The following is a 13,999-nucleotide window of genomic DNA, read 5'->3' on the forward strand; positions in this document are numbered from 1 at the left end:
GAACTGAAGATAATGCACTGCTGTTTATCTTTCCCTGTGCTCAAGTCTCTGGCATCTGAACAAAGAATGTGTAACTAAAAGCTGCCACAATAAAGTACCACATCTGAAATCTTCCGTTACTCATCAAAACGATCATAGTAAAATATTCTTCCCAAAACGCTTTAGTCTTTTTCCTCATCTCAAATAATTAATCAGTAAATCAACATGTTCTACATCTTTAGAATATAACTGCAACCATACCATTCGGCCTATGCCGAACTACTACTCATGATAGTCAACAGCGTACTAATGTTTCTCCTCAACTCACGATTAACAGTGTTCATCATCTCCCGTGCATCTCGCAAAGTAGAGATGGTCCAACAAAGCCTCCAGGCGACACAGCATCTCTGATGACACAGCACGCATGTAATTTCAAACAATACAAAGGCGCTTACACGTTCATGACATCCAAATACCAGAAATACGCCCATGAAACTATCAACAGCCCCTATCAGCTTGTGTGCCCTACGTGATGTGGAAACATACCTCTGATCGGGCCTTGAGGACGTGCCGGCACGCTTTAGCAACCTGGACCAGCAGAGCAGTAGCGGGGCGCTCGCATGTTTTCCTGTCAATATTGGAACGTGCCAAACGTGACGTCAGTTCTGCCATCAGCGCACAAAGACTAGATTTATATTGTTCCTGTTTGCACACCTGCAGTGCAAACTGTTACAGGCACAGAGAAGCATGATACGTCCTGTTAAAGAGGAAGTAAAGAGTAATATGCTTATGTGAAGATATGATTTGTATGCAATGTATTACCACCTTATAGCGCTAAAAATATTTATCGAACTGAAAACCAGTACACAATTAATAACTTTTATAATGTTTGTGATACCAAAAAGGTCAAACCATCAAATCATGGCGCTCTTCAATGGCCTGTGCACATTTTTACGAACGGTATCAATAAACCTGTGAGACACTTTCTGATTGAAATTTTAACTGAAATCAGTATATCATGAAATCCAAGACACTATTACCAGGGCAGTATGATTTCGCAGATATGTTTAGATACCGTATACAATGTTTAGTTTGTAATATTTATCATTTTCATTGTGATATTTAATTAACTGTTTACTAATCCGTACGGATTCGCCCACAGTTTGAAAACTGTTAGATTCAATTCTGGTCCCGAGAGAGAAGAGAAGAGGACATTTCCTATATGAAAGTGGTGCCATATTTATTTATGTTATAATGAATGATAGCGCAGAGATCATGAACTAATTTTGAGTGCCGGCCGGTGTGGTCGAGCGGTTCTAGGCGCTTCAGTCTGGAACCACGCGACTGCTACCGTCGCAGGTTCGAATCCTGCCTCGGGCATGGATGTGTGTGATGTCCTTAGGTTAGTTACGCTTAAGTAGTTGTAAGTTCTAGGGGACTGATGACCACAGATGTTAAGTCCCATAGTGTTCAGAGCCATTTCAAGCATTTGAACTAATTTTGAGCACAGCAACAAGAATTTGCATTAACTTTTCGTCTAACCTCTGCCCTAACAAGACAGTGTAATGTATCACTTTGTTCATAGCGTGCTTCTGATGGCGATTCCAGATTTTTAATCATAGTTATACGTAAAAAACTGTAAATCAGGCCGGTGATGACATGGGGTCCTTAAAATACGTAAATGCATGGTTCCTCCGAGGGAGAAGAGCAGTGCCATAGATGCACGTCAACCATCTCGCTCGTGTACACTGTTTGGATGAGAGTTTAAGAAGCTATACCCAATCTTGTCTGAGCGGGGATCGCGCCGCATGCCTTTGGACTTGTCGATAACTACACCGAAATATTTCTCATGAGACCGTGAGGAGTTAGTGATCTCCCACAGCGGTCGGTACTCTATTTCTGCCGTATATGCAGCAGAACTTACATTTTTATCTGAAAGGCAGTTATCGAACTTCGAATTAGTTGAACCGAGTCTTATTTCAAGTCAGTTTTCCAGTGGAACATAGCTTATTTTCGTTACTAATCAGGAGGATTTATACATTGCGTGTCGATAGACTTCTATTCATTGGAGTTTATGTCGACTTTGACATCTGTTAGTTTTAGCTGTAAACACCGCCTGTATTTTTCAACTCTTTTGGTTTATTTTTAAATAGTGAGTTTGTTAAGCACTATATTTTGAGCCAGAACTAATTCCGATGCACTTAATGTCGTAGCAGCTTATCACCAGCCCGTGAGTAAGTGTGTGGTCTACGAAAATTAGACTGTATTCGTAAAAGTTAACCAGTTGTAGTTAGGGCACATAATTTAGATTGGTTGCATCTATAATCAGCCTAACGTTAATTTATTTTCTGAGCAGTTACCTTCCATGTACCTATGTTTCTCTCCCCTATATCTCTGGTCGCCCTTTTTTAGAGGTGTCTATTCCTCTTCATCTGAACTACCTACTGTGGCATTCGTTGGGGCATTATCCATACCTTTAGCGAACTTCAAAAGTGACTCTTCATTCCTCATTACTCCAGCATTCCACATCCTTCAACTATGATTCTGCCGGACGGTTTTCTTAAACCTCAACCCACTCTTCGTCGTTACTAAATGTGTTCTGAGTCTATATCTGCTGGAGGGTTTGCCTTACAATCCAATTTCTGTCAGAATCTTTATGACCACGTTTTAATCGAACTAGAACCTCCCTGTCTCTCTGGGCCTTTTCTAAGCATATCTCCTCGTCTTGTGTCTTGGATAGAGTATTGTCTATTAATACTGGAAATTTATTGCGGAACTCAATTAGTCTTCCTCCTCTCTCATTCCTGGTACCGAGTCCATTTTGTCCCGTATCCCTTACTTTTATACCTTCCTCAAAAATCGCCTTCCAGTCCCGATCGTAAACGATCGGATTTTCCTGTTACCTTACATGCTCAATTACTCGTTCAGGATCCTCATATATTTTCTCTGTCACTTAATCTTCCACCTGCGACGTCGGTATATATACCTGAATAACTGCTATCGCCGTTGGTTTGCTGTTGATTTTGATGAGAACAACTCTGTCACTGAACTTTTAACACTTACGTCCTATTGTATGACATTTGTAACCTATAACTTCTTCATCCTGAGTTGCGTGTAAATACTTTTAATCAATCTGAAAATTTATGTATTCCGGAAATATTCTGTGAAAGTCTTTTTTATAAGTATGCCATTTTGTGGTGCATGTATAGTAAATTGTAACAAATGAAACTAGTTCATGTTCAAGGACCATAGTATTATATGTAGTAGAAAAACGGAGGGAAGCCCTTCTGTAACGCAAAACTATCGGCAGGAACATAAAAGTTGAACGGCAGTGAGATAGATCGCCAAGTCTTTGTGTAGCGAAGAGTCTGTGGCTGTCTCCGAAGACTGAACATATCGAGTACTCCCAGATGAATATCTGGGTTAGTGGATTAAATAAGAATCGGATGACAGATGTTATCTACTGTTGTACCCTGGCATTTATTTGTCTGCCCTGTAATTAGCATTGCTGATGTCAAAAAGAAATTTGCTGAGAATTTTTTATCAAGCATAGAGCATTGCTTATTTTCTCGGCATCTCTCTATGTTATTGCAAGGACCAGTGTTTGATAAAGTTTCCACATTATAAGTGCTTACTGTCAATGTAAATCACGAATGTGAATCAATAATCTCTAATCCTATCAGTCACAAATTTCGGTTCCACCTTCAAAATCAAGTCAAAGGCTGAAATCAGTATCCGAAATAATTGAGAGAAGCATGAAGTTTCTAATAGCAAGTAATATGAATGTTGTAATTAGCGCTGACATAGTTGATCATGCAGACATAGATCTGTACACTCGAATGATGGAGATTTTATTGAAACATTTATCTGGCCAAGATCGCAATGTATATTAACAGAGATTACTAATTTCAACCTCTTAAACTATATAAAGAATGATTACTAATTTCAACCTCTTAAACGGCCACCTTCACACTAGGATACAAACATGTGATGTCTAAATCGCGAGAACAGGTAAGACATTATATTGCCGAAGTGTTAACATTCTTCAGGAAATGTCAACTTACAGGCGTATTTACAATATACGAAAATAAATATTGAACTTGCTCCCTAACCTAGATATTAGAAAGCATTTAGTTCTTCAATAATTGTTGCATTGCAACTGACATCTTTAATTTTTTTTCATTTTTCGTGCTGATATTGATTACCTCACTGTTTGTTAAGCGTAATTCCACGTCTACTTCTTCAGTTACTGCCCCTGCCTGTAATGTAATGGATAAATTTTCATCTCATTTTATTTCCATATCGTCATACTGTCTACATACACTGTGACATGTGCTAATAGATGAATAATGTACAACGCATCATATTTTCTACGTACACTGAGGTGACATAAGTCATGCAACAGCGGTATGCACATATACAGAGTTTGGTAGTATCACATATGCAAGGTATAAAAGGATAGTGAATTGGAGAAGCTGTAATTTGTACTTAGGTGATTCATATGGAAAGGTTTCCGAAGTGACTATAGCCACACGACGGAATTAACAGACTTTAAACGCGGAATTGTAATTCGAGCAAGACGCATAGGATATTCCTTATAGTAAATCGTAAGGGAATTTAATATTCTGAGATCCACAGTTTCAAGATTGTGACACGAGTACCAAATTTCAGGAATTACCACTCAAAATAGACAACGCAGTGGCAGACAGTCTTTCCTAACGACCGAGAGTAGCTCCATTTACATAGAGATGAGTGCTAATTGGCAAGTAACGCTGCGTCTAACAACCGCAGAAATCGATGTGTAATGTACGAGGAACGTATCTGATAGGACAGTACGGCGAAGTTTGGCGTTAATAGGCTATGGCAGCAAACGAACGACGCGAGAGCCTTTGCTAACAGCACGACATCGCCTGCAGCGCCTCTCCTGGGATCGTGACCATGTTGTCTGCAAACTAGATTACTGAAAAACCCTGACCTCGTTAGAGGAGAGCTGATGTGAGTTGGCAAAAGCTGATGATAGGGTTTGAGCAAGGTGCAGACTCCTTGAAGCCATCGACCTAAGTCGCCAACAAGGCACTGTGCAAGCCATAAAGGCGTGCGCTGTGTTTACATGGAATGGACATCGTCCTGCGGTCCATCTGAACCTATCATTGACTAGAAATGGTTTTCCTAGGGCTACTTGGAGACTAGTTGCGGCCATTCATGGACTTCACGTTCCCAAACAAGGATGGAATTTTTATGGATGTCAATTCGCCATGTCACCTGCCCAAAATTGTTCGCAATTTGTTTGAAAAACATTATAGACAGTTTGGGCGGATTATCTGGCCACCTGGATCGCCCAACATGAATCTCATCGAATAGTTGTGGCACACAATCGAGAGTCAATTCGTGCACGCTATCATGTGCCGGCAACCCCTTCACAGTTATTTACGGCCATGGAGACATCATGGTTCAGTATTCCAGCAGGGTACGTCCAACGATTTGTTGAGTGCATACCAGTTCGATTTGCTGTACTGCGAGGGGAAAAAGCAGGTCCACCACAATATTTGAAGGTATCCCCATGACTTAAATCTCTTCGGTGTATAGTACTAATTTTGTATCTTCTGTTGTTGGTCTTTCGCATGATCAGTCATTAATGTTACAGCAGGGAACTTTCCATCCCTGGACGGAGGGGACAGCAGAGTAGCGTGCGATAAATGTGGCTCACAGCAGTGGACCGCCGCTTTAAAAGCGTGTGGCGACGAGCAGCGACCGCGGCGCGGCTAAGCCCCGTGTTTTGGGAACCGCGTGCACCCACTAACAGGCCCCTCGCTAATGCTCTAGCAGCGGCGCAACGCCGCAAAACTGTCGTTAACGCCTGTAAAAACACATCAGGCGGCCACGGTCCATTTTAGTGCTCCATAACCGTGGCCGCTTTACGTGAAATTAATGACTCTAAGCCGCGCTCCGTTGCACAGTCTATGACTCAAAATCTCCTACAACCAAACAACATGTGATCTGTCTTATATTACACCAACTTGAGAATATTTAAAAGGCTATCTAACGAAAATACAGCGCTTTCTGTTCGCGTATGCTTCTGAATAGTTTTAGATGATATCAATTTCCTGAAACAGAGACAAATAAAAAGACAGCACACGAAAGAAATCAGTAAATATACAGACAATTGGGCCATTACGGAATACGGGGAGTGGCTCACAAGTGGTTCACCTCTTACTGTAGCAACAGACAGCAAAAGTTCATTATTCACAATGTTGATAGCGGCTGTGATGTGGGATATGAGTGGGGTACTGTCAAGAGTGGGGGGGGGGGGGGGGGGTGCCCCAGGGATCAGTGTAGAGGCCACTCCTGTTCCTTATTTATATAAATGATATGCCTTCTAGTATTAAGGGTAACTCTAAAATATTTCTGTTTGCTGATGACACTAGCTTGGTAGTAAAGGATGTTGTGTGCAACATTGGCTCGCCTTCCAATAGTGCAGTACATGACCTCAGATCATGGCTTGTAGAAAATAAACTAATGTTTAATCACAGTAAGACTCAGTTTTTACAGTTTCTAACACACAATTCAACAAAAACCGACGTTTTAATTTCACAGAAAGGGTATAAGATTAGTGAAACTGAACAGTTCAAATTTATAGGTGTTCAGATAGATAGTACGCTGTCGTGGAAAGCCCACGTTCAGGATCTTGTTCAAAGACTCAATACTACAATTTTTACTTTTCGAACGCTATCAGAAATGAGTAATACTTCGACACGAAAATTAATCTACTTTACTTATTTTCATTCGCTTATGTCGTACGGTATTATATTTTGGGGTAACTCTTCCCATTATACGAGGACATTTTTGCCTCAGATACGGGCGGTTCGGGCATTAAGCGGTGTGAGTTTACGAACCTCTCGTGAACCTCTGTTCACGAGTATGGGTATTTAGACATTGGCCTCTCAATACGTGTATTCCTTATTGTCGTTTTTTTTTACCAATATTAGTTTATTCCCAAGAATAAGCAACTTTCACTCGGTTAATACTCGGCAGAAATCAAACCTACATTTGGATCGAACTTCCTTAACTCTAGTGTAAAAAGGTGTGCAGTATATTGCTGCATCCATTTTCAATAAGCTGCCACTCGAATTCAAAAATCTTAGCAGTAATCCACGCGCTTTCAAATCGAAAATGAAGAGTTTCCTCATGAGTCACTCCTTCTATTCTGTCGAGGAGTTCCTTGAAAAATTAAGCTGATTCTTACTGTATTGCTGATAGCGTTTACTTAAACATATGGACTGACTTTTTTCAGGTTCATGAACATTTATTTTTATCTGTTATTACTTCTGTGTTGTCATTTCATGTACTGACACGTTCCATGACCTTGGAGATTTGCTCCTCAATTTCGTCCTACGGAACTTGACGTGTAAATAAAAAAAAAAAAAACACAGATGATTACAATTTCAGAAGAAATGGATGATTTATTCAAGAGAAAGTTCCTCATGTTCTAAGCAGATCAATAACGCGTTGGTCCTCTTCTGGCCTTATGCAGGCACTTACTCGGCTTGTCATTGAATGATAAAGTTCTTGGAACTGTCCTGAGGGATGTCGTACATAATTCTGTCCAATTAGCGACTTAGCTCGTCAAAATCCCGGGATGGTTGGAGGGTATTGCCCGTAATGTTCCAAACGTTTTCAGTTGGGGAGAGATCCACTGATCTTGCTGGCCAAGGTAGGAATTGTCAAGCACGAAGATAAGCATCAAACAATCTCGCCTTGTGCAGTGGGGCATTGTATTTGCTGAAATACAAGCTCACGACGGCTTACCATGGAGGGAAACATAACGGTGCGTAGAATAATCGTCGACGTCCCGCTGGGTGCCACGGATAGCAACCAAAGCGTCCTGCTATGAACATAAATGGCACCCCAGACCGTCACTCCTGCTTGTACGGCAGAACGATGATCGGCAGTCAGGTAGGTAAACCACCGCTGTTCGAAGCGTATCCAGGCACGTCTTCGCTGGTCATTGGAGTTCAGTTTGGAGTCATCACTGAAGATAATTACACTCAAGTCACTGACATTACAGACCGAAGCAAGATAATGCCCGCCAGCACACGGCTCGAGCTTCTACCGTTCTGCTGCCTGTCTTCACGTTCCCCAAACCCTGCCTTGGCCAGCTAGGTCCCCAAATCTCTCCCAATTGAGAAATTTTGGAGAATTATAGGCGTGGCTCTGCAGCCAGCTCGGTATTATGACGATAAACGCACCAACACATTGATGACCTGCTGAAACGGTTAGGTTCAGCTACTTATGCTATCAGGGTTATTGCAAATTTTGGTGATAAACATATCAGTAAATGAGCCTACTATACCTGTTTTCATTCACTGTTTTTATATGGAATCACATTTTGGGGCACTTCGTCATTATGAGAGAAAGTATTCATTGCACAAAAGCGTGTTATCAGAGTAATAGCTCGAGCCCACCCAAGCTCACCTTGCAGACATTTATTTCAGGAACTCTGGATATTCACAGTACCTTCGCAATACAAATCTTCACTTATGAAATTTGTCATTAATAACCCATTCCAATTCAAAAATAACAGCGAAGTGCATAGCTACGACACTAGAAGAAAGAATGAAATTCACTATTCTGGATTTCTGGATTAAATCTCACTTTGGCACAGAAAGGGGTAAATTATGCTGCCACAAAAATCTTAGGTCATTTGCCAAATAGTATTAAAAGCCTGACAGATAGCCAACCAACATTTAAAAGCAAATTAAAATAATTTCTGAATAACAACTCCTTCTACTCAATAGATGAATTCTTAGACATGAAGTAGTAACTGTAAAAAATTAATTAATTAATTAACTATTTTGTTTTAAGAAAGCTTATGTTAAAGTGACACGTTCCACATCATTACCAAATGTCGTATTCATGATCTATGGAACAAGGATTCATATTTGTATGTATATATGTAACTGGACATAATCTGGTACAGTAGCCCTCAGGAGAATATCCAACAGTTCTATCAATCACTGCCAAGCTGAATAGCTGGCTACATAAGCGTCACAGATGGAGCAACGCGTTATTGACGTGCTCAGTTTGTGAAGCTCTTTCTCTCGAATAGCTTATCCAATTGTTCTGAAATTCTAGTTATTTGCTTGTCTGTATATGTTCATCACTCCTACCCATGTCTGATCGATTCGGATACTTCCTTCGGTTGAGTTGTTTTCTTTCTTTGGGTAGAGTCTACTGCAAAAGGAATAATTTTACAGATTCTTCACGATGATTCAAAGGCAGTTTCACGCACTACATCGATAACCGTTTCTTCTATTTTCTCAAAATAAGAACCCAGTTATTACAACTGAGATTCTAACACCGTTTCCAACAGATGATCTTGATGGTAGTAGATGTTTCTCAACTAGAGGACTGCATTTGTCTACTGTCTAGTGGGAGACTCGTTCTGACTGTTCGCAGACGATGCTGTTGTACAGGAAGGGTGCGATGTTAGAAAACAATAGCTGAATGCGGAAAGTCGTGTGGGGATCTATGATGGGAGAAGGGACTAGCAGTTGACGATAAATGTCAATTAGTGTCACGTATTACGCATCAGTAGGCGAACAAATTAGTTACTGTTGGATTACGGCATTGGTGAAAATCAGTAAACACATGTAAAACATCTTCTGATAACTGCCCGTAGCGATCGGAAGAGGTTATAAACGAAGCAAAAACTCGCTTCAGTTTTAAATAATTCGTCTTTTCTATTGCATGACTAGTTCCGGAAGCGTAAAGCTCCAGAATCAAGTACCATAAACGTCGAACAACAGGACCAACAGCTAGCTTGTAAGAACTATATGACTCACATTGAAAAATTTAAGGTGATCCGTGAAAAGTGGTATTACTCACATAAGTTAAAAATCAGGAATATGTGGCGGTCGGGCCAGCCAGTCAGGAGGGATCAAACGGCGCACCAGATAACGCTAAGACTGAAACAAAGACGCTAACATAGAGGGAGGTGGTTCCTACGTTAGTCGGTCCCGCTTTCACGTTCGGTTGGCTTGCTGGCAGGCTGTACTATTCATTTCCTTGTCGACCATCAAGGCGGGCGCCACAATTGCTGTTCCTACGCATGTGTGTTGGTACTAATTCATTATTGTTTTTTTTATTTATTATGGTCTCTCTCTGTATATAATCGTCTTTATCCCATTTTTGTGTGGGGTTGAGCCCTCGTGACTCACTGGGCCGACCACCGCACATCCTTTATATTTTAATAATCTAATATCAACAATCACAGCTTTACTTTCTACTTTGGAATATCATCTCCACAGTTCTTGTCAGCTAGTTGCTCTTCCTCCTGTCCACATTTGGTGGCACCAGATGATGGAGTTTTAGGCCTTAACCTATCGTGCAGTAAAAAAGACAAGTTACTTACAACTGAGACGGATTCTTATCCTACCAATATATCTTCTATTAATATGTCCCTCAGTTGCGGGTGTTCTTCTGATCAAGTACTTTGATCTAAAGAGGAATGGTCACAAGAAAATAATTGTAGGGGAAGCTGTTACGCAGCTGACAATCGTACGAAGAATATTAAGGAAACGCAATTCATCTTCGAAAGAAGTGGCTTATTAAATCGTGTGACCGATTTTTGAGAATAGCAGGGATCCTTAGAATGTGGGATTAACAGAAAGATATAGAATATCCAATGAAGAGTTGCACGCTTTACAATGGGACATCAGGCTGTCGAATCTAAAAGTATGCTAATTGGCCCTGTTATCTGAGACCATCCAGAACAATGAATTAGGAATTCAATGGCCACTAAATAAAACAAGACTCTCATTTAATTCTGTTTATTAGGTTAATGTGACTCATAAATCGTTCTGTAAGCGATACCAATTTTAAAATAAAATCTTGCCACGTCTGACTGAACGGTCAGGGGTAAGAATCTGCTACTCACGTAATAAAAATGAAACTATAGCAATCATGACTTTGTACCATGGTTGTTGTAATGCTAGTATAAAAGACAGTATTGGAGAAGAAACTGCCTTGAATCTGCGGCAAGAGCCGAAAGCAAACTGGTCATTTGACTCTAAAAGCAAATCTTCAGAGTGAAGCTAAGTTAATGGAAATTCTATAAAAGTGACTTTACTGCGACTACAGATCATTTCGGTGTCACAGCTCGATCTGATCATCTCAATCTGTAGTAGGTGAAGGCTTAAGCGGCTGCAGACTCAGTCATTAGCGGCACACCAAAAACCCCTGGCAGCTAACTAGTAACGCGGTTGTTACCATTTGGCTCTGAAAAAGGACATCTCTGTCTATCTATCAATCTAACTATCTCTTTCTGTGGCCAATGAAGTGGAACCTCGGCAGCACATTCGCGTTTGTCTCTCTGACATACAGTTTATTTACATTAACCAGTCCTGCCAGTTTTTATGTTGCATAAACATTTCGTTTTCGTGGACGTCAGCCCACGCTTACAAAGACGTCCCAGACTGCGGACATACACAACATTTCTGGATGTTATCTGTGGCATCTTGTGTATCCCTAAGAGACAAGGTTTCTATACATTGTTCTGAGTATTGCGTTTCCTGGACCTTGCTAAAAATAGCATTTCGTCACTTTTCACCTTCGAGTTGTAAAAACAGTCGCTGCTGGAGGCCTAACGTCATCAGATATCTCATTTATGTTCCCTTTGAGATGCCCGGCACCCAGTCCAGTTGCGGCAACTCAAAAGGAAAACATGGTGTGTCACTGACCGGCGGTCTGTGTGGTGGCGTGCTCTTCCGAGAATTCTAATTCTACCGGGAAAGGGGGGGGGGGAGGCGGAGGCTTCTGTGCTGCTATGGAGCATCGCTCCTTGCCAGAGGGCTGGCAGGTCGTCCCAGTGTGCTTCCAAATGGCTTCATACATAAATACGCAATGCAAATCCGAATAAAAATGTAAATTAGGATAATTAACTGCTGGCAATCACTAGTGATAATATGCATTTCATTTCTCAGTGTTGATTAATTACTCATCCCTCACCGGTCTTTACATTTCGATTTTGTATAAGGTACGTTATAGTTTTGGGGAACAACGATCGCGTAACACTTTTGGTAGGGGTTCGTTTAGAATGCGCTAGAACGTTACACACACACACACACACACACACACACACACACACACACACACACACACTAAAAACACATGGTGGATCAGAGATGTTTGTTATTGAAATACTGAGAGCATTCCAAGAAGTGTCACGCACTGTTTTATTTCTTGTCGTAAACCTCTCACGATACGAAGATCAGAGATGTAGACCTCATTTGAAGATTCATCAACATTTGTTCCTCCCACGCTCTACTTGTGAATGGAACTTTATATGGGGTCGATAGTACCCTCCGCCCATAACCGTAAGGTGGGCTGTGGAGCGTTGATGTAATTATAGGAGCGAGGACAATATTTAGTGTGTAGCAATATCAGTTGTAATATTTCCACTAGAGTTAATGACATGTTGTCGTATTACTCTTATTCTTACGAAACTGAAACAAGAAACGCAAACTAGGCATGTAAGTAGGATATAGAACATATAAAAACTGAAGCAAAGAGATAATGTTAACATGAGTCTAGGAGCAGTATCTCTCGTATGATGCGAAAGCCTAAGCTCATGTGGAGCTCAGTAAAAAGTAGCTTATGAAGAATTAAAGGGAGGACGAGTTTAAGCGCGTGTTGACGTCAGGAGATGCAGTATCAGCATGTGAGTGAATTCTAACGGACCATTATTGCTTTTCCCTAGAAAATTGGTTCGTCAGTGATATGACTGTCCATCTTGTCTAAATGTACAATGCAGTTTAGCTGACAGTTTATGCTAAATACCTTTGCTAAAGACAGAACACTGCATCATGCGTGGCAGCTCAGACGTCGATTGTTTGCTACTATTTTTATTTCTCCCTGTTGCGACACTTTCTGAATGTTCCCCTGAGTTGATCATACGATAAAAGACGCATATCCAACTGTTTTAAAAATCAGTATACAGGAATACTAGCGAAATACAGAGACTGAAATATTCAGAAATGATAATAGAACACAGTGGGTGTAGGTGCTATTCTGATCAGAAAGTTCACACAGGAGAGGAAGCGGTGGCGGGCAGCACACTGCCGAAAAGAGAGGAAAAAAAGTGGTGCTGGTAACCCAGAGAGTATAGCATTTCTGCCTTCCGAAGTGATGGTTCCATAATATTGGATACAATTTGAAAAGCTCTCAGATATTGGGTAAGGTGCCAGACCAGTAATGAGGTGTTTCACATCGCAGAGTGCATGCAGTAAACGTTAGAAAAATTTCGACGTGACACTGTGTCGAAATATATGAAGTGAATTGGAAGTGTGTCCTGTAACGTAGGACCACTTGACAGTAAATTTCTGTCGACGCATCCTTCATGTTGTTGAAAGTTTCATATTCACTGCAGGACTTACTTGGTGGAAAAGATTATATTTGTATTTTGAAGTTAATATTTACTAGTTAACACTGTCAGATATTGGCTGGTGATTACGTAATGAACTAGATCCAGGGCGTTTCGCTTGGTTACATACGTGACATCGTAGTATTTGTGTACGATCAGCTGTTAATCTCTGCATCAAACGTTAATCTATGAATATTCTCCTCCCCTCTGCTACTCCATAACGACGCGAGTTCTCTGTACAGAAATGGGAAATGTGTGAACACTTCGACAGCTATTGACGTTATCTATGAGTTCATTTGCGGATACAGCGAACAGTGAGGACCTATTAAACTTCCTTGAGGTACTCTCTGCGCTATTCTCCTTCGCACAATGCCACTCCATTGTCTTTCCAGTTGATACTAGAGAGCACCTAGGACCGAAGTTTCTGTTGAAGACCCTATGGTAGAAATATCCTGGTGTCAATGTAACCTCATGTACTCTGTCCAAACACGCCATTTCTTTCAGTACATATCTTCTGCTAAAAACTTTGTCTCTCCCTAATTCTCATCGATACCAAGCGCTTCCAAGCAAGAAAAATTTTAAAAAGTTTTGACATTATAT

This window comes from Schistocerca piceifrons, chromosome 7 (assembly GCF_021461385.2).
Source record: "Schistocerca piceifrons isolate TAMUIC-IGC-003096 chromosome 7, iqSchPice1.1, whole genome shotgun sequence".
Classification (NCBI taxonomy): Eukaryota; Metazoa; Arthropoda; class Insecta; order Orthoptera; family Acrididae; genus Schistocerca; species Schistocerca piceifrons.